This window comes from Kogia breviceps, chromosome 6, assembly GCF_026419965.1.
Source record: "Kogia breviceps isolate mKogBre1 chromosome 6, mKogBre1 haplotype 1, whole genome shotgun sequence".
Taxonomy (NCBI): Eukaryota; Metazoa; Chordata; class Mammalia; order Artiodactyla; family Physeteridae; genus Kogia; species Kogia breviceps.
The window spans coordinates 10,994,984-11,018,020 of record NC_081315.1 but is presented as its reverse complement, the minus strand read 5'-3'; the positions used below and the strand labels follow the sequence as shown (position 1 = coordinate 11,018,020).

At 32.5% G+C, this 23,037-nt stretch overlaps 1 protein-coding gene across 8 annotated transcripts in view; it reads right to left on the bottom strand.

The window, feature by feature from the left end:
- CCSER1 (coiled-coil serine rich protein 1) overlaps positions 1 to 23,037 on the bottom strand; it is a 1,267,249-nt gene that overhangs the window by 90,932 nt on the left and 1,153,280 nt on the right. The window contains exon 12 of one of the 8 annotated variants that reach the window (XR_010840963.1): positions 8,556 to 8,635. The exons of the other annotated variants lie outside the window; for them this stretch is intronic. The gene's annotated coding sequence lies outside the window, so the exon portion shown is untranslated. The remainder of the gene's footprint in view (positions 1 to 8,555; positions 8,636 to 23,037) is intronic. 8 annotated transcript variants of the gene reach the window in all.

Genomic DNA, 23,037 nt, shown 5'->3' with positions numbered 1-23,037 from the left:
TACACTAGCAATAAACAATCTAAAACTAAATTTAAGAGAACAATCTATAGATTCAGTATAATCCCTATAAATATCCAAGTTGCTTTTTTTCTGTTTACATAAATTGTCAGATTGATACTAAAAATGACACTGAAAGGCAAGGGATTCAGAATAGCCAAAATAACCTTGGAAGATTAGAGAATGGGAAGCGCCTGCTAACGGGACTAGAAATGGGGTATTGAAAGTATTCTGAATTAGGCAGTGATGTTGGTTGCTCACCTCTGTGAATATACTGAAAACCATTAAATTGTACATTTTTAAAGGGTGAAGTTTATGGTATGTGAGTTAGATCTCAATAAAGATATAAAAGATGTTATGAAAAAGGATTTGATTTGATTTCCATTAAAAATCAATAAATATAATAACCATGTAAATCTTTTTACTTAATAAAATAATTGAAGGGAATTGGGAAGATATCAGGTGAACAAGGAAAATAAATGTTGAAAATCAGATGAACATGTTAATAATTTACTCATTTGATTAATTACTCTGGTCACCCGGCTCCTTGTCACCATGATAATTCTACTGTTAAACAGTTTTAAAATATATTCAAAATTACACATTTCAATTTACATACATAATGGTTTATTTGCTAAATAATTATTATAATAGGTAATAGCCACAAAATATAATAAACATTGATACTGAAATAAAAATTGGTGAGTAAAATAAATTATAACAGCTTTGCAATTTTTCCTTAAAGATGATTTAATGGTGTGAATAAGACAAAATTATTGCCTGGTATTATTTAACAAAACCATACGGGGTTAAGTGATGGTATAAGGAAACCTCTATAAAATTGTTCATCTACAAATGCTTTTTAAATAAATTTATTTATTTTATTTATTTATTTTGGGCTGCATTAGGTCTTCATTGCTGCGCATGGGCTTCCTCTAGTTGTGGAGAGAGGGGGCTACTCTTCATTGTGGTGTGTGGGCTTCTCACTGCAGTGGCTTCTCATTGTGGAGCATGGGCTCTAGGTGCATGGGCTTCAGTAGTTGTGGTACATGGGCTCAGTAGTTGTGGCTCACGGGCTCCAGAGCACAGGCTCAGTAGTTGTGGCGCACGGGCTTAGTCGCTCCGCGGCATGTGGGATCTTTCCCAAACCAGGGCTTGAACCGTGTACCCTGCATTGACAGGTGGATTCTTAACCACTGCCCCACCAGGGGAGCCCTACAAATGCTTTTTGTTCTTTGTGAGTAAAAAGCCAGCACTACAATTAAGACACAGTCAAACATTATTAATGGGTAACACATAACACTTCATATCTGGGATAAGACCTATAGCTCCTATTATGCTTTTATTTCTTAACTCTGAAAAATATACCCCTTTTTTCCAAAAATAAATGATGTATCATTCTAGCCTCAATGTTTTATGGTAATCTCGGCAGCAGAATGGCATTTGTCATACTTTTATATTAAAAACATGTTTATAGTCTTTCCATGACATCTCGCCCTTTAGTTGTGATCCTGTGCATTTATAATCTGCAACCTCAATGTAATTTAATTTAATTCAGCTTAATAAGTACATAAAAAGGACTTTTATATTCAGAGTGGACAGTAATATAAGAATACTGTCTAAGATAAATCCAATACACTCATTCAATTTAATAGTACTTCTCCTTAAACGCTCATTATATCCTGCCACTGACAAAGATTTAGGAAACTTTTGAAAAACAGTCAATATAATCAAATATTTAGTCCTAAGGGGTTGGAGAAAAACGAATGGAGTATTTCTTTGTAACAACCTTTAATGTGACTGTTGAGTCATTTGGATGACAGTTCTCAAGTTCTAGTCTAATTTTATATTTTCCCATACAGGTATATAATTCTTAATCATACCTTAAGAGTAAACATATTTAAAGGCAATGATGTGTATATTTCTAACAATATATTCTTATCATTTTTATCACTCTTAACTTGACAATATATTATCTGTCTTTTAAACAGGGAATATTTTAGGCTCCTGTTGCAGTATCTGTTTATTGTTTTTCATTTTCAATCCTATAAATACCGAATTTAATACCCTTCCTAAAATGATTCTTCTAATCCTTTCCCTGTATTCTTTTATTATGTTAATCCTGATGAAACTTCCAAAGTAAATCCTGAAGGCATTTTTTATTGTCACAATTCATTGAAACATGAAAGAGATTATAGATCATTCACTGCATTCTATCATTTCAGTCATTTCAAAAAGGCATTTAGGTGATGCTAGATTTGAAATTAAATATCAAGAATAGTTTCATTTCCTTTTCTACCATTTGTTTAAACTTAGTCTAAATGATTATCGTGTACTTGTTTCAAAGACTAGACTAAATATTTTCTTAGTCATGGAAAAAAAAGTACCACCAAGATCTTTGTCAAGTCCAAACATCTTGATTTGCAGACTTACAATTTATCTCAGAAAGAAAATCACTTAGTTTTATTTCTGTTAAAGTCTAGAACTTCACCAAATATAAAATAACATAAGAATTACCTTAACACTTGGTGATTGATTTTCATGTTTGTTCTGAGAATAAAATAATTTCTAGGGATACATTTTTTTAAAGGTACATAAAGTTTTCATTACAGGTATTCAGTTTATTTTGTTTTAGTATGTCTTAATGACTACAAATTTTACCTGTATTCTTCATATCATTTTAGCTAGCACTTTAAATATTAGTCACATACGCCAATTTTGCATGTAATATACTTATTCTAATATGTTAATCATTTTTATTACAACACTGAAACCAATTTCTATACAAAAAAATTACACTGTTCCACCTCACCTTTCTCTTACTGGACTGCACTTTCTCTCACTGTAGCTGTATGCACAGGATGGATAGAAGTGATAGGGAAATTTGGTTAAGAGTAGGCTCTCTGAAGCCTGACTGCCTGGATTAATATCCTCATTTAACTAATGGCTGTGTGATTACTGAGTAGATTAACCTTTTTGATTTTGGTTTCATTATCTAAATGGGGGATATTAATAATGGGTAGGTACTTCTTAGGACTGGTGAGATTAAATGAGTTAAGAATCTGGCATATGGAAAGCACTCAATCAATGTTTATTATTATTGTTTTGATATTGTTATTATTAAATGTTTAGAAAAATCTTTTATGTACTTTCACTTAATTCTTTTATAAAGATTATGACAAACTCCCAACATGCAGCAATTCTCGTTTGCCCTTATAGCAGTAACTATTTTTAATAGTTTTACTGAGATATAAGTTAAATGTCATAAAAGTCACTCTTTGTACAATTCAATGATTTTAATAAATTTAGATATTTACTGCCCCATCTCAACTGAGTTTTACAATTTTCCATCTCTCCAGAAACTATCCTTACGCCTATGTGCAGTCAATCGCCAGAAATACTCCTAGTCCCATGCAACTGATTTGCTTACCATCTCTATAAATTTTCCTTTTAAGGATAGTTTATTAATATATAGTCATATAATAAATAGTCTTCTGCACCTGGCTCTTTCACTTAACATAATGTCTTTGAGGCATACTCCTGTTTTAGCATGTATCAGTAGTTTATTCTGAATAGTATTGCAATGTGTGAATACACCAGATTTTATTTATCTATTCATCAGTTGAATGACATATGGTTTGCTTCTTTTTTTGCCATCATGAGTAAAGTTGCCATGAACGATCATGTACAAGTATTTGTGCAGACACATGTTTTCATTTCTGTAGAGTAGATAGTAGTTAAACAGATGAGTTGTATGATAGGTTATATTTAAAATTTTAAGAAACTATTAAAATGTTTCGCAAATCTGTTATTTTACCTTCAACCAGCAATGTATACTGGTTCCAGTTTCTCCACATTTTCAGCAACACTTGATATTATCTGTTGTTTGAACACAGCCATTTCAGGGGAATCTCTTTGTGGTTTTAATTTGTGTTTTCCTAGTGACTAATGACGTTCAGAGTCTTTGTATGTGTTTATTAGCCATTCTTATATCTACTTTTGTGAAATGTTTATTTATTCAAAGTTTGACCAGCTGTGCTACTTTAAAGTTGTTCATAAATTGAATTAATCTCTTTCTAACCTTTCTTGATCTAAGACCATTATAATAAGTTATTTAAAGAAAACTTTCTCATTATTTGTGTCTTTATTAAATTCTAATGTTTTAATAAAATGTTCTGTAGCCTAGAGCCTTTGTATTTTAGCCTCCTAAGTGAAAGTTTAGATACTTCTCCTTTTAAATTTTGTTAATTCAGAATAAGTAATTTTCCAAGTGTCAGATGGGAACACATAACCAGAGGCCAGTGCTTTACTATGCTTCAAGCGCATTAAAATTAATAGTATTTTCTTCACTAATATTTCTCACATTTTAAGTATATATATGCATATGAATGTAATGAATCATTTATTTTATTTCTAATATTTTCTCAAATTTGTCTGTAGCAAATACATCATTCAGAATATGCAAAACTTATGCAGATTTCTCACAAACAACGGTTTAAAGGCAAAATTTGTTTTGGAATTCAATGGCATATTAATTCAAAATATTGCAAGTTATGCATTAATACATAAATGGAAAATCCATACCATAATTATGGCTCATTATGATTTTAAAAGCATGGCTGTCAATGACTATCTGTAATTCAAATACAATTTAAGACTATACTCAGCCAACTCATTAACTTCTCAAATATATATTAAACTACTACAAATCAGGCACTTTTCATAGCACTTGATATTCTGTGAAGAACAAGACCAGATAGTTTTCTATTTGCTAAATAGTAAAATGTCAATATTTGTATAAAAGAAGCCTAGGGAGGAATAAATTTAAATAAATAAATAAATAAACAGGAGGGAAAAATGAGGAAAGATTGGTGGATAATTTTCCAGGATTTAAGACCCAATTTTAAAAGTCCATAAAATGGAACTTCCCTGGTGGTCCAGTGGTTAAGAATCCATCTTGCAATACAGGGGACAACGGTTCGATCCCTAGTCAGGGAACTAAGATCCCACATGCCATGGGTCAACTAAGCTCGTGCGCTGCAACTAATGGGCCTGTGTGCCACAACTAGAGAGAAGCCCATACACTGTAACAAAGAGCCCACATGCCTCAACAGAAGATGCCGCGTGCTGCAACTAAGACCCAATGCAGCCAAAAAATAAACAAATATTTAAAATAAATAAAGTCCATAAAATATAAGAAGGGCAGATAAAGTGACACACATATGCACACACATGTATATATCATATACATGCTATAATAGAAGATAAAAGATAACTGTAACACCTCTGAGAAAGAAAAAGTAGATTACCTATAAAAGAACAAGTTATACATTGATAGCAGATTCCTTAACAGTAATACTGGCTGCAAGATAAATGATAATTACATAAGGAAGGCAATTTAAGCCTAGAATTTTATAACTAGCAAAAGTATTATTTCTTTTATAAGGTGAAATTTTAAAATATAGGGATATAGATAAATTAGATATTAATACATAATTTAGTTTACAGTAAAGTTTGCTTTTGTCTAAAACAGAAAAGATCTTAAAACTATACAATTCTAGACAAAAATCAACACAATGGCAAAGGCAGAAGTATGGATACAAAAAAGGAAAAGAGGGAAGGGAGAGTACCTAGTAATATAATTTTTATTCAGGGGAAGTTACACATAATAATAAGAAATAAATAAAAGGATAAAAATAAATATCAGTCTTAGTAGAGGTAATCTTTAAAAGAATATAAATGGATTAAGCAGTTAGTTCTTCAAATTAGCTGAAGTAAGTGTAAAAAATCCAAAGGAAGTCATGAAATGAAAATAAATAGAAAATAGAATGGAAGAAAGAAATCTTAATATATGAGGGAGTACAATGAATGCACATGGTTAAACCAAATATAATCAGAGATCCTCAAACAAGTAAAAAAGTAAGAATGAACAATATGTCATGAATATGAGAAACAGTTAAATCAGAAAAAGGCTGAAATCTAAAAATAAAGGAACAAGACCATGGACCAAAAGAAATCTAAGATGTCAATTTCAATATCAAACAATTTGGTATTCAATGAAAAAGCAAACAAACAAGAAAAAAAACTAACAAAGTGTCATAACAAAGTGGTATTTATATACTGTTAAAAGAAAAATGGATCAATATAGTATTGTCAGCATGCGACATACCTAATAATATAGCTTCAGACTATATTCATATAAATAAAGCAACTAAACTATGAAATATTAAAAGCACTTAATATATTCTTATAGCTCAAGCAGAAAATAATATACAGAAATGCAGTGAATTTCATAAATATTCCAAACTAATAAATAATAATCCTGAGAGTATTTAACACACTACCAGGTATTGTGTACATACCTAACATAAATTATTTACTCTTCAGTCCAAATCTATAGCATGTGTCTTACTGTTCTCAATTTTTTATTTGGGAAATCTAAGCACAGAATGTTTAATTTGCTCAAGATTGCTCAGAAAGAAGTGGCAAAACAGGGTTTCCAAACAATTATTCTGAATCCCAGAGCCTGTGCTATTGAAGAGTACATTATGTTGAACTTTACATGCTCTATTCAAAGCAATAAATATCTGGCGGCATTCAGGAAACATTCACGAAACTTGACCACAGACAAAGCTAAAAAAAGGAGCAATTAATTTTAAAAGAATCATATATCATTTACTATGGTCTTTGGTCAAAATAAATGAAATTAGGAAAAAAATAGATTAAAAAACTCCACCTCAAAAGGATGGGAAGAGAAGCCACAGATGGAGAGAAAATATTTGCAAAAGACACATCTGATAAAGAAGGCTATCCAAAATTTATAAAAAACTCTTAAAACTCAACAATAAGAAAATGCAAAACCTAACTAAAAACGGTCAAAAGACTTGAGGAGACATCTTACCCAAGTAGATATACAGATGGCAAGTAGGCATATAATAATATAAGTTCAACAACATATGTCATTGGGGAAATGCAAATTACAAAACAATGAATCTATTAGAACAGCCAAATCTATTAGAACGGCCAAAATATGGAACACTGATACACCAAATGCTGGTGAGGATGTAGAGCTACAGGAAACTCTCATTCATTGCTGGTGGGAATGCAAAATGGTACAGCCAATTTAGAAAATGTTTTGGCAATTTCTTGCAAAACTAAATGTACGCTTTACCATTCCCTCCGGCAATTCACATTCCTTGGTATTTACCTAAATGAACTGAAACTTTATCTCCATACAAAAACCTCCACATGGATGTTTACAGAAGCTTTATTCATCGTTGTCAAAACTTGGAAGAAACCAAGATGTCCTTCAGTGAGTGAACAGATATATAAACTGTGGTCCATCCAGACAATGGAATATTATTCATTACTAAAAGGAAATGAGCTACCAAGCCCTGAAAAAACATGGTGAAAACTTAAATGCATATTACTAAGCCAGTCCAAAAGGGCTACACGCTGTATGATTCCAAGTATTTGACATTTAGGAAAAGCAAAACCACGTGTACAATAAAACGATCGGCGGTTGCCAGCAGGTAGGGAGGAGGGAGGATTGAACTGCAAGAGCACAGTGGATTTTTAAGGCAGTGAAACTGTACTGTATGTTACTGAAACGATGAATACATATCATTATACATTTTTCAAACTCCATAGAATGTACACCAAGAGCGAACCCTAATGTAAACTTATGGACTTTGAGTGATAATGATGTTATCAGTGTAGGTTCATGATTGTAATAAATGTACCACTCTCATGTGCAATGTCGATAATGCACATTTGTGGGAGCAGAAGTCTCTATACTTTCCACTCAGTTTTGCTGTGAATCTAAAACTTCTCTACAAAAATAGTTTGCTAATTTTAAATAAAAATGCTTCATGTATCTGGAGACTTAAAAAGAAAAACAAACCCTAATAACTACATAACGTTCAGAACCAAACAACAACAAAAAGTACTAATTCTCAAAACTTGGGGATACAGCTATGTACTCCTTTGATGAAAATGGAAAACATTCAATTAAGTTAAGTATATAAATTAGATAAGATTAAAATAAATTAGACTAAGCATTTCCTTTGACACAGCCATTCCAGTCATGGTTTTAATAAGCCTTAGAAAAATTCCTACGCAAAAACAGAAAGGTATAGAGAGTCCCCAATTTTAGATTTTTCAACTTTTTTTTTTTTTTTTCCGATACGCGGGCCTCTCACCGCTGTGGCCTCTCCCGTTGCGGAGCACAGGCTCCGGACGCGCAGGCTCAGTGGCCATGGCTCACGGGCCCAGCCGCTCCGCGGCACGTGGGATCCTCCCGGACCGGGGCACGAACCCGCGTCCCCTGCATCGGCAGGCGGACTCTCAACCACTGCGCCACCAGGGAAGGCCAGATTTTTCAACTTTTGATGGTGTGAAAGTGATACGCGTTCAGCAGAAAACATACTTTGAAGTTTGATCTTTTCCCAGGCTAACGTTACTACGCAGGATGATATTCTCCTGATGCTGGGCAGCGACAGCAAGCACAGCCCCCAGCCAACCACACAAGCACAGGAGTAAACAGCGGAGCTACTCACCACCGTCCTGCACCCAGACAGCCACGCCGCTTTTCACTTTCAATATGGTATTCAGTAAATTATATGAGATGTCCCACACTCTATTATAAAAGAGGCTTTGTGTTAGATGATTATGCCTAACGGTAGGCTAATGTAAGTGGTTCTGAGCACATTTAAGGTAGGCTAGGCTAAGCTACGATGTTTAGTAAGTTAGGTATATTAAACGCGTTTTTGACTTATGATGAATATTTTCACCTTCTTATGGATTTATCAGTATGTAACCCCATCATAAACTGAGGCAGACCTGTATACAAAGCAGGATGCTTTGTCTTAGCTTTGTTTGCAGTAATAGGGAATTGGAGATAATCTAAGGTAGTTGGAAGCAATATTAGCATAATAAGTAAGTAAACTGCAGTGGATACGTGCAATGGAATTCTCTGCAGTATTTAGAGGCACTGAATTAGAATCCGTAGTATTTTAAAAAACAGGACTGAGTGAAAAAAGAAACTTGAGTTATAGCTATGTAAATTAAGCATACACAATGGGATGTAATTTTTTATGAAACATGGCCATCAAAGTACATATATCAAACTCATCAGACAAGTACATAAAAGGAGAAGCCGGGAGTAGGAAAACATATCTAAGGAAAGGGGTGAGGTATGAGGACAGTGTGCCATAAACTGAAGAACATCGTTAGATGATCCCTCTGCACCTGAGGTGCCCACAAAAGAGAAAGATACAGAGAAAAGTCTGACTATAAAGTTTATTTTCCTAAATAAATCTACTAATCAGTTAATAATCTTTTTATCCCTGCAGAAAAATGGAGTTTATAATTTTAATTATTATACTTATTTAAAATAAAGAGGAGTATAGAAAAGCATACTTTCTCAAAGTCACCCAAACAGCAATAAACAGAACAAAAACCATGGATAAATTCTAGAGTAATGGTCTATCACCTACATACATTTTCTCTCATTAGGGTAGGTACAAGAGGAAAAAATCTTAGGAAATAAAAGTGTAAATAATTCTCCCTTTTCTCTACAGTAGCAAAAATCACTGAATTATTTTCCAGCTAAAGAAGCAAGGAGGAGGTGAAATATCTAAATTTTCTTCTACTGATTTTCTTTAACTTTTATTTTAACTGTACTGTGTAGTAGAAATGGATTTCTCATTTTGAAACCAACAGAGAATGTCATTTTGCTTTCCTCACTCTGACCTTGGGTCGATTTTCCATTTTCATATTCCATCTCAAGTACTCTATTTCTCAAAATCAAAGATTGGATGCACGGCAGAGCTGTGCTTCTTAATGTGTCATCTGTTCACAATGGTTTTGCATAATAGCGATATGTTGCTTGGAGATGCAGAGTTAATCACAGTAATCCACACTATAAACCATAAAGCGGGATATTTAAATGACCTCTTTCACATATTAGGGTGTGAAGAGGAGATGTGAGGGGGGAAGGCACTTCTAGAGGTTAAAAAAAAATTGATACACTTTTTCTACAACCGATATGTTATAAAATATTAAATCAGTTAATTCAGTCTGTCTGGTCCTTTCATTAAGAACTCTTTAAAAGTTTATATAATAATGAATCCTATAAATGTGTTTTTATTTCAAACAAAGGCAAACAGGAAAACTTATCTGTTACTCTCTTCAATTTAAATATGTTACATACGTTATCTATCTCTAGCTTTAAAATCTCCTTAAGGTAGTGTCAATTACTGAACATGTAATCTCCCTTTAAAAAAATCATTCATTATAGCATCCTTCAAAACCTGCTATAAAGCCATAGTTGATTATTATTTCATAATCTGAAGAATCAAATTTAGTTGTTTTATATAAAGTGCTAAACATTATAGAGGGAAAAAAATCTATGCCCATAACACAGGTATTTTTATTTTATTAAACTTCATTTGTCTGTTTTCAATCTTTGCTGGTGCTACGTATTTATTTCTCTTCCCTAAAAAGAAATTTGTGGCATCTTAGCTCTACAGGATTTTTTAAAATATAAAACCCGTAATATTAGGAGTGCTCTAAGGCTTATTATTATTAGCACACAGAATTAGCATCTTATTGAGGCACTGTTCTAGAAACTTTTATTTCATCTGTTTCTCAAAAGAACTTATGAGATAAGAAGTCTTATTTTAACCAACTCACAGGAGGAACCCAAGGTCTCAAAGAAGTTAAGAAACTTGACCAAGGACAAATAATGAGTAAGTGGGAATCTGGAATTTGAACACAAGAGTTTAACTCCAGAGCTTGTACTTTTAATTTGTATAATATGTTGTCGCTAAGACCATCTGTAGCGAGATCAAGTTTGATTCTAAGTATAGAAAGAAAAATAGCAGTAAATATGGTCAGGATGCAGAGGGACACAGATTAGTCTATGCAGCTTCCTCTTTTCTATCATCACAGCCAAAAGTATATACTTCAAGTGAGTTTTTTATGTAACTTAGTTTGGAATATATATTTGAATTGAACACATATATTTACAAATGTTTATATCAACTATAATCCCATGTTCACATTTGTTGTAGGGGGTGTTTACATGAGACCAACACATAAATTGTAGGGTATCAGAAAAAAAAAAATCAATTCAAGAATTTCAAGGAAAATATAATCAAAATATAGTTTTAGTGTACAACATTTTTAAAAAGCATATTGACACACCATTGTAAAGCAATTACACTCCAATAAAGATGTTTAAAACAATAATAATAAAAAGATAAATAAACATATTGGATATTTTGGTAACAGTTAAAATACATCTATGCCATAAGTTTCTTGAAATACAATATGTGTTTATTTAAAAGTTCATGTATGCTAATCTGCCAGACTAGTGACGCAAACACAGTAAGCCGAGCCCTTGCCCTAAGTGACCAAGCAGAGCCCCACCTTTTGATAATAGTTCAGTGATTCTGTATTTATTTCATTTTATCTCTTCCTTTATTCCCAGATCTGAGCCATGAAGAAACAGCCACAAGCGTTTCATTGAGGGTTGTTTCCAAAGGAAAATAAAACTATCATTTGCTTCCAGTAACGCTCAGGGTTTCTCATGAACTCTGCTATTTTTTGTCTACTGGTGGGAGATTAGAGTGCCTTGAAGGATTCTCACATTATCTAAGTAGGATAAGATACAACTTAATGCACTGTTTTTAAGATAAAAGTGTTATACAAATTTACTTATTTACTATTAACTCTGCTAAGCTGTTCCAGAATTTAAATTCTTATCCTTCTATTAAAAACTTTATCATAAGTAAGCCCATAGTATTTTGAATGAATTTTACTTTAAAGAACAAAAAAATTATGAGCTTCATTTGAATTTACAGTAATTTTTAATAATTTTTAAAAATCATTTTGTTAAAAAAGGAGGGAATGAGGATAGACCAATATTGATAAACTTCGTATTTTACTTTAACATTTAAATTTTCTCTCACTGGACATAGTCCTTACACGTCGTTAGGCAATATGTCTGGGGAGAAAATATTTCTCAATATTTCTGCTCATAACTCAGAGTAACAAGGTTGATAACTAAATGATAACTGAATGGAAGGCTTACAAAACTGAAAAAAAAAAAAGGACAGAACAAGACATATCGAGACAATTATTTCAGCTCTTTTACTGACATCATATTGATTTATATATCATAAATAAGCTATAATATGATTGAATCTGCTACACTGACCAAGATATAACTGATTCAGTGAGGTTCACAACCTTTCCTAAAATTAAATTTTAATCATTTATTTCATTATGACAATAATTTATATTACAACTTCCAAAAATATAAAATGGAAAGTTATGGAAGTCACTCAACAACTGCTAGTAAATGTAAGTGCCTCCCATCTCTCCTCGGTTCTTATTTCCTTTTGAATGAATGACACACTATATTTTTCATCTTACTCTGACCTCTCCTTACCTGGTCCCAGTTACTCATCCTTGAAATTGTCCCCAAATACCTTTTCTAACTATAATTCTTCTCACAGCACTGTCTATTTATTTATGTATTTTACAATTCTCCATCCACTAAAGGATAAAGTCCAACTGATATGTAAGATCTCTCATCATCTAACTCTTGCTCTTCTTCAGACATTATGCTATATTCATATTTCCCAGAATATATTATACAGTTGTTTCAAAATGTTGCTCAGACCTTATCTCCACCACAACAATTTACTGAACAGATCGCTACCTGGCATATTATCTCCAAGACAAGTTAACTATTAGATTTTGCCCACTAAAGTGAACATTTAAAATTTTTGATTTTGATGGACTCATTATCTTCCTCATATTAACAGTATTTCTATGGAAGTAAATGTTAACAGTTCTTCATTTTTTACTTAAAAACACAAATACCAAAAGAAGGTGAGGAGAAATTCTTTCGAATTGTTGTGCTACTGACTTTAAATATTTCATAACTAAAGTTATAATTTAGGCGATTTCCATTAGATAGATAGAAGGTAGGGATTATCAGCTTAAGCTGCTATAACAAAGTACCATAGACTGGGCGGCTGATAACAATAGAATTTTATTTCTCGCAGCTCTGGAGCCTGGAACTCCAGAAGGTGCCAGGATGACTGAGTTCTAGTGAGAACCGTTTTCGGGGTTGCAGAATGCTGGCTTCTCGTTTTAACTTCATGTGGCAGGAAGACAGCCAGCTAGTTCTCTGGCCTCTTCTTATGGACTCTATTCTCATGACCTAAGTACCTCCTAAAGGCACAACCTTCAAACACCATCAGATTATAATTAGACTTTCAATCTAAGAATTTTGGGGGTGGGAACACAAGCATTCACTCCATTGAAGAAGGATGGATGGACGGATGGATGGATGGATGGATGGATGGACGGACGGATGGATGGATAGATGGATGGACGGATGGATGGATGGATGGATGGATGGATAGCTAAAATGACAGAGAAAGAAATAGGTAGGTAGATATATAGAACAGGACTTCTGTAAAGAGATACTTTGAGTATTGAAAAGTTAATTTCTTACCTAAAAAAATTCCTAAGGCGACTTTTATTCTTAATGTTCTTATGAATCTTACAATATTTTAGAGAGGAATCAAGAAATTTAATTATGTTTTAACTAAATTTTAAATGTTCATGGATGCTTAAAATCTGATTTTATATACATTTAGGAATTGAATCGCTAAGGATTTGGGGAGTTGAATTTCCTTCAAATAAATAAACGTACTGTTTATTTTGCAGTAGTGTGGGAAATAATACAGGCACAGAACATAGCACAGGAAGGAAGGTCACGGAGAAATCATATTAGAAAAAGGAAAACTGTGATTGTGAAAACAAAGAAACAAGATATGTGCCAGACTATAAGAATTTAGTGACAAAAATTTGCAGAGCACAATGAAAGAAAGCAAAACCTTGGTGGTATGGCTGATAATGAGTCTTTTGCTTTCTTTTCAAATTTTGAGCAAGAAGTAAAATAATTCCTTATAGGTAATATGGTCCTGATAAAATCAAGTAAGGTCAAAGCTCAAAGAAAGGATAAGAAATGTATGGGGCGTAGTACAAGTTTATCAGAACCAAAAGTATCAAAGAAGCAATATCTGGACCAAAACAGAGATAATTCGCTTGGAACGATAGTTTTTACCACTTCCTAGTCTTAAGTATGTGTATGTATCAACAATATATAGAAAACATATATAGTTTGTACTTCATATCTTGTGGGTTTTTATACTTAATAATTTTCTTTTCCTCATTCAGTACCATGAATAAGCTCTTGAAGTATTGTTATATGTGGATATCATGCATTGGCGGATCACATCTGATTACTATTCTAACTGTAATTGTGAAACAGAGTAGACAAAACAGGTAAAAAGTCTTTCCTTTATCGAACAATTACTATATTCTAGGCAGCAAACGTATGTACTCATTTAATTGCCCACATTTTGCAGAAAATATGAGAAAACTAATGAGCAAAAGATGTAAATTTGTCAAAAAGCCAAGACAGAATGCGGCAAGGGCATTTGGATACCCGAGTCATAAACACTCTGGATAAGTAAGACTTCTGTATGGAATGCTGCCCAGGACTATAATATTAAGCCAGATGTCATCCTTTAAGAAAATTAAGATACTTTTTAACTTTTAAATTCTTCCTCTGAAAAGCAGTCATTTGTGAAAAAGTAAAAATCATATCACTTGCTCTCATCTGTCTCCATAAAGATTAGATTGAGTGATGTTCCCTTAGTTGTTTTTAAGTTTGAAAAACATCAAGAAAACGTCAAGCATTGTCGTGAAAAAAATCTCCTTCATGTTAATTATGTGAGAGTTTTACCTTTGTTAAATACTTTCCTAAGTGTGAAGACATATTTAATGATGACGTTCTATTGAATATTTACCCCATGGGACTGTGCGAATATTTCTAAGGAGTATATTTCCAGTTATTTCTAGTTACTCTTTTTGTAATAATGAATACTGATAAGTACTAGTCACTGTAAGCAAAACATAGAACAGAGAATATTTTAAAGTTAATTCTGGGCAAAAATATCCCAAATATCTGCATTAGAGGTTCATGGAAACTTTGTGTATTACATGCTACTGACTAGAAATCATATTCAAAATTAGCAGCCTAAATGGGTATAGAGAGATATTGTCTTCTGAAATCTAGTGCAAAATATTATTTTGCTATTCCTCTGGATTGCCTATAGCTAATATTTAGCTTTTGCACCTCAGACGCTGAAAAGAGCTTCACTGTAGAAACACAGTCACACACAACTACATGGTGAGTTATCTGGTGAGGCTAACTTTTAACATTTCTGAGAGTTATTTCTTTAGCTCAGTCCTTTTTTTAAAAATATAGATATTTGTGATATTAAAAAAAAGAAATTAATGATATCATCAGTTTATTGATAAGGAAGCAAATTCTGTGAATAAAATCAAATTATGAAATTTTAAAGTATATCGACGTTTTCCTTATCAGGAGGTTCCATCCTTCTTAGGACCGTTTCTTAGACCATCACTCAATCCGCTGACCTGAGCACGTGATTTACAGATGATTAGAAATAATCACTAGAATTAGCGATGAGTCAGAGAAGAGCATACCTAAAATGGAAGTGCAGCTAACAGACTAACAACAAGCTCAGAAAGACTACATAATTTTGCTATGACAATGATGTGTTCTCATTATGGTGATTCTTAATCACTAAGAAAGATGAAATGATAAATATCCTGTAATTATTACCTTTTAAATTGTAACTGGAAAATAGCAATGATTACATTTTAATGTGTTTCATTTAAAAGGATACTTTTAAATTTTATTTTATAATAAACACATTTCGTCACTTGAACATTCAGAATTCAAGTATCCTGAAAAATAATTTACACCCAACTACCCATTCTTTAACAATACAAATATTTATTGAATTTCAACTTTAGATTTAATTATGTATCTTTGAATTTTTTACCAGATGATAAAGTGCTGAATAGATTAATGATATTCTCTAGGGGGCATAGGAAAGCAATATATTTGAATATATGTATATATAAATATATATATATATACACATACATATATGCATTTATTTATATAAAAGTCTTAGATAAATGATATAAAAATATAGCTCTCTATTAAGCTGAATACAATTACTCAAAGGTTCACATCCATCAGACTTTCTAGGTTTAATTATGTTTATTTCTTTGGAAAACTTACCCACGAATCCGTATGCTCCTTGAAGATAATATTTATGAATATTTTATAATGCTTTCAGAGATTTCCTATCAGTATGAGTTTGTTCCCCAAAAGCTTTTAATGGAACATGAAAAATATAATGTTTACACTATGTAAAATGAAAACTCATATATCTAGCATTATTTCTTAAAATGCTATTTCATATATTTAATGCTACCCACACGCCAAATCACTTGTTGTGCACTGAACTCACCATGCACTTTCTCAAATATATAAAGTTCCCTCCTCTGGAATGATCCTATAAAACAATCCATCATAAAATGGTCAAGTTCAAGGATCACTACCTCTATGATGATTGTCCTCTATTCCTTCATCCAGAAAATTGTTCAGGAAAAGCCTAAGACCAGAGAGAAATTGCTCCTGAGAAACCTCGTAGTGTAAATCAATAAACATCTTCAACAACATCTTTACTGAGGGTTAGTAATGGCTTCTTCTTATATAGTGTTCTTTAGTACAGGCCACACTATCATCAAAGCATGGAACTACATGGCACCTATAATTTACAGTCAAAAAGCATCACTCTCTGACGGTAGGCTTCCCTGTATCACAGAGTATTTAGCACAGATGTTACTACTCCTTAGAGACCTGAGGTTGACCTGGAGAACCCCGGGAATACTGAAGATTGCCAATTTACCCATAGCTCACAGAGAAGTTATACATTTTTCTGATTTTGTAAATTTAGTTTTTCATCACTAAGAACTTTATTTGAAAGAAACATTCAGCGGCTAATAATTAGTTCGAGACCATTGATCCAAAAGAATGCACGAACTGGCTTTCTACTGAGCTTTGCATAAATTTGGGACAGCAGCAAATTTGAGATTATACTTCTAGCCAATAACATTGTTAGCAATAACATTGGATTTATAATCCTATAGACAGTGGGGCTGGGGAGGTGCTGACAAGCTTTTATAAAAATCCAGCCATTATAATGCATTTTAAAAATAAAAGCCATCCCACTTCCTATAGGAGATAAGCCAAGAACAGGCCCACAAGGGAGACTGAAAGTATGCTAATTAAATAATGGTACATATCAGGCATACATTAACATCCTGGCCAAACAACACTATTTACAAGCTTCAGAAATACCGCTTTACTTTTTCTAATAGAAGCTGCCATCATTAGACATATTACTACATTGCAAATGAAACAAACAAAAACTACCTACAAAAACTATTAACAATGACATATCCTACCCTATTAACTTATTCATGGCCATAGTCACTTGAGTGTTTGAGATGAGTAAACCATGAAGATTACAATACTTTTAGCATTCATCATTGTCACTGTAGGCACTCCCCATCTGATAGCCAGGCACATGTGTAAAAGTTATAATTGCAAAGAAGAATATGTATTTTTTAAAACAAAGTGAATAATTTTTGTTTTTAAATGCTCCCATATATTTTTTGTATACTGATAATACAGCATAGTTTTACCTATGTTATGATAAAATAATACCCTGAGTATGTAATCTTACAATTAAAAAGACAGATTTCCATGGAAATATTCCCTTATGTTCAGGTGCATCATCCAATGTATATGCTAATATTAAGGTAATGATTATAGACAACATAAGTGCCCATGATATAGTAAGATCGGTGTAAAGTGCTTTGTGTGCATTTTCTCATTTAATTTTGAGGAAAGTATTATTATCATTCCCATTTTACAGGTAAGTTCACTGAGTCAAAGTTTAGTAACTTGCCTCAGACGTCAAATGTAATTAATAATTGAGATTAATTTGGGTCAGTCTAGCTCACATTTAAGCTTCATATGAAAGACTTTCAATATTTGGTTGAGAAAGTTTCATTTCATTTGATTAGCAATGGGGAAAAAAATCATGTCTCCACTGCTATCTAGCTGTATACTTAAGCCAATTACTTAACTTCTCTAAGCCACAGTTTCTTCATCTGTAAAGTGGGTATAACAGCAGTTTTTGCCTCAAGGGTTAATATAAAAAATAATTAAATTAATATTGGATGTAACATTATAAATATAGCTATTATTGTTGTTGTTTTTATTAAGTTTTGATCAGGGAAAAAAAATCATCCAAGAGGTCTATAATGAAGCTTCACTTTGCAGTGAAGAGGGAAGTAGAGGTTGGGAAGACACTGGAGTCAAGAGATCTAACTCTCCCAGAGGCTGTGCAAATAATGCACAGGCAAGGCAGTAAGGGACCAATGAGGGCAGGTGGCCCAGAGAGGAAAGACACATTGTGAGAAACACAGAAAGAACTAATTACTTTCCATATCACCCAGAAGAAAATTGAAAGTCCTTATGAGGGCCTGCCAGGCTTGGCATGAGTTGCCGCCTTCCACCCCTTCTTTCTACCTTCTGCTTTGGCCACTGAATCCTAGTCACGGCACCTCATTCCTTTTCTTTCAAGAGGACTTTCATGTTTCTGCTCCATGTCCTGCTATTTCTTCTGCCTTAAATATTACTGCCCCACGTACCTATGTGGCTGACTCAGTTACCTTTTCCAGGAAATTATGTAAGTATCACCATCTGAAAGAAATCGTCCCTCATTACAAAATACCACTTTGTTCCAATCCATGTCACTCTTTTTTCCACTTATCCTTTTTTATGCTTAGAATTGATCACTTCTTAACAAATGTTATGCTTTTAATTTTTATCTTTCCCTCACCCTCACATGAATGGAAGCCTCATGACCACAGGGACCTTATTTCACTGCTACATCCCCACCCGAGCCTTACTACAGTGTCTGGCATGTAGTAGTTGGTCAGAATGTTTTTTGAATTAATTAATTGACTTAGATCATCATTCAGTAGTTGGATTAGTTGTGGAAGATTCATATTTTGGGATCTATGGATAATTGGAATTTCTTTTTAATCACATGAAAAATAATTGTTATACAGAATGAAAATAATACAGCTAAAAATCAATAATTTTAGGTGACAATATGACACTTTTAGGCAGGTGTTCATTTAACTCCTAAGTTTTGGATAACTGCTTATGAGAACAAATAAACTGAAAATATTGACCAAGTACTCTGCATCTCTTTTTGGCTTTTGAACTATATTCTCAAAATCATGAGAGAGAAGCAGATATTAAATTAAACATATTCATTATTTTCAAATGCTTTTTATAACAAGATATAAAATATTGCAAGTAAACATTTGAAGTAACTTTTGTTTAAGTGTTTATTAATTCTATATTTTGTTTTATAATATTTCACCTAAAATTAACTTTACAATAACATAATAAAATTTTAGATAATTTGACAAATATATGATATCTGTAGCATGTCAAATTTCTAAATATTTAAAATAATTGTACAATTTGAAAGCCTTTAAATGTTAAAAGTGGTTGTATTGTTTTCATCATGATATAATCAATAGACATAAATATAGAATGTAACTAATATGAGATTTAGTGACATTCAAGTGAATGAATGAATATGAATGAATATCATTTAGAGGAAATTAAAATAATGAAAATTTTTATAATTATATAATATTATATTGATCAACTGTGTGCCCTGCTCTTTTTAATTTTTTTGCCTGTGCAATAGGTACAACAGAAACTATTAGAAACATTAATCTAAATCAAATTAGTCAATCATGGGTTAATTTAAATAGTTAGTAGTGAAATAGCCATTCCCTGACTGCTACACTACAACCTGTTCCAATATAACTTATTCTTAGAATATTTTATTTGAAAACATACAAATAACTTAGTTTTCTCTACTGTTCTGCAACTTGACACTTTGACCATATTTGTTTCCATACATAGTATCTTTTCCACAACAAAATATCAGTAAGAGTTACGCAAATTAGTTTCCCTTGGGTTAGCAGCATGCCTTGTAAGTAGACTTGTGTACATCCTTTCTGCTGTCTCTTGCCTCATGTTTCCCAAGGTCTGAGATATTTCAAACATAAAGTCCCCTCAGCCCCGGCAGCAAAAAAAAAAAAAGAAAGCAAAAAATGAAAACCTTAATTTTTAACATAATTGAAAATGTAATGTTATCTTAGTGTGTCACTGTGTAAACAAATCCTATTTTTTCTACTACTATACCCAAGGCATCAATATATTCTACATTTATTTAGAAAGAATACCTACTGTTTCTGTTTTTAAATTAATAAGGCTTTTGTATTAATAGCTTGTGTGCTATTGAAAATATGACTGACCTCTTTAGACCCTTGTATATATGGTTTATTTCTGAATCCCTTCCCAATTTCTTTACAGTTTAGGTATACGTATTTGAGCAGTTATTGCAAAGTGAATCAGATTTTTACACTAGCTAACATTATACAATTATGATCAATTCCTATGGAAAAAAAAGTCTAAGGGTTGAATGTGGAAATATCTATAATGACCATGAAATAGTAATCACAGTTTTCAAATTATTTTTTTCTTTTGAATATTGTCATGATATGAGCAATTAAAAATAACAAAATTCTGGTATTAATTAATATCTGGAGTAGGTAGTTACTTGAAAGCCAAAAGTTTTGCTGGTCACTGTAATATTTCTCTATTTTTCACAAAGCTATTATTTCAAGCCAAGTTAAAATTGATGCTCTTATTAATAGGACTACATGTCAATTATTTGCTCAGGGGAAGAATAAAATTATGCCCTCTTTCTAGACATATGCCCTATAATTTAGAAGTAATTTATGAGAAATAAATTTTTATATAATTGATATTACAAAATATTAAATGACAAAAATTGTACAACATATTTTCTTCATAGTAAACAATTTTTCATAATACATTATTAATATTTTAATCATAAACTTCTGGGACAATCCAATAGAAGGTACAATCCTCAATAATTATAGTTAAGTGAATTAGGGTATACACAAAGTGGCCAAAAAGAATGTGTTTATATTCTGAAATTTTAAAAAACAAACTTGTTTTGAATTCCAGTTTTGTCATAAATTCTGTTTCTCTACCATAATGCGAACATTAATTTCATTATTTTAAAAATAGGATATATTTCCATGAATATGTATGTGCATATATATAATATATATTCAAAATATATGTGTGTATGTATATATATATATTCAAAATGAAGTCCTTGTTAATCATTATTTTATATTTATATACAATGGTTCTCAATTTTATTCCCAAATGATTTCAATCATATCAATTTTGATTTTTTTACTTTATCATTTTCATTAGAAGATAAAGATACAGTCAAAATATATGAAGAAGCAGAAATAATTCTCTGTATTTAAGTGGCAAGAATTTCTACCTGAACTAGGAAGGTGTGCTTCAGTGTATTAGTAACTATCTTCTTTAAGCTTTGTATGTCACTGAGGAGAAATGTTTTCACAACATAGGCAGCTTGCAAAGGTTAGGTAATAATTGCATTGAAGATTGTAGTTCTGTTTGTAGGGCAAGAAGAGTACACGTGAGTTCAATACAGGTGGAGATAAAAGGCAGGAGGGTATTCACTCACTGGCTCCTGCTTCTTCACTAATACGTGCTACTTTTTTCCCTTTTTAAAATAGACCCATGTTTTTCTCATAGTGTAAAAACAATGAAGTTCCTCTCTTATAATTCAACTATTTTTGCGCCACAAATGAATGGTGACATATATTATCTGAATTTCAAACATTTATTCATAGCATAACTCTGTCACGACTCTGGAACAAAATATTTTCCTGACATTTGAGCGTCTTTTTGGAGCTTGCCAAACCATCCCTTTGTCCTCTACCAGAGTTCTGTAATAACATATCTGTGAAAATGATATTTAAGAAATGACAGCCAGGTTGATAAATTGGTGCTGGGGTACTGTCATTTCCTATTCATTTTTTCCTGTCCCACACCAAAGAAATGTAATGGGAAATAGCTTTTCATCCATGTATTAGGAAATGAACCCAAGTCTATGTTGCCTTTTAGCTGAGAAATTAGGTAGGGCTCTTGGATCACTCTGAGATGCCAAGTCTGAGAATGGAATTATAAATCAGAGAGATAGATATAAGATTGATTTTCTACAACTAGATCAGTAAGTTCTAAAATCACTGAAGAAGTCCAAGTATATTCAAATGGCAATGCTACTATTTTCATTCAAATAGCCCTAAGTATTGATTTAGACTTTTAATAGGTAAATCAGTGGTTCACTAAAGAGTCATCTGAAGGTTCTTGCTAAAATACAGATAACTGGACTCCACCTTCAGTGCTTCTGATTCAGTGCTTCTGGGGTGTAGTCAAAAATGTGCATTTCTAATAATTTTCTAGGGAATACTAATCTTGTTGTTTTGGGGACCACACTTTGAGTTTCAAGGGAGTAAATCATTGACAGTAGATCCCTTGGAAGCTGAGAATCACTTGTTTTCAAATAGAAGACAATATGTACTCATAAATTTTGTATATGATAGTATCTAGCCAGATACTGTCTACAATTTTTGGCCAATGTTTACTTAAAACATGAAAATATATAGATAAGTATGAAATCAAAAACATTTTATTGTTACTCCTATTCTTCAAACATTCTACAGGATCCAAGAGCGATTCATTGACTCATTGATTTTGTTTAGGAAAGACATGTTCACTGACCCCAATAAATACTGTCAGCATCTTTGTATGCAGTGGTGATGGAGGCTGTGGGTGAGTGGTCCTTTTAGCAAGGTCAGTCAGAGAAGGCCTCTCAGGGAGGGACATTTGACCTGGAAGCTGTGAAGAAGTAAGTTATAAAAAGATCTAACAACAGAGTAAGCAGCAGTTCAAGGTTCTGAAGTAAGAACAAGCTTGACCGAGCTGAATACAGTGTTTTCCAGTTTGTCAACAAATGCTATATAAAGTGCTCTTCGATTAAAGACTAAGATTGAACT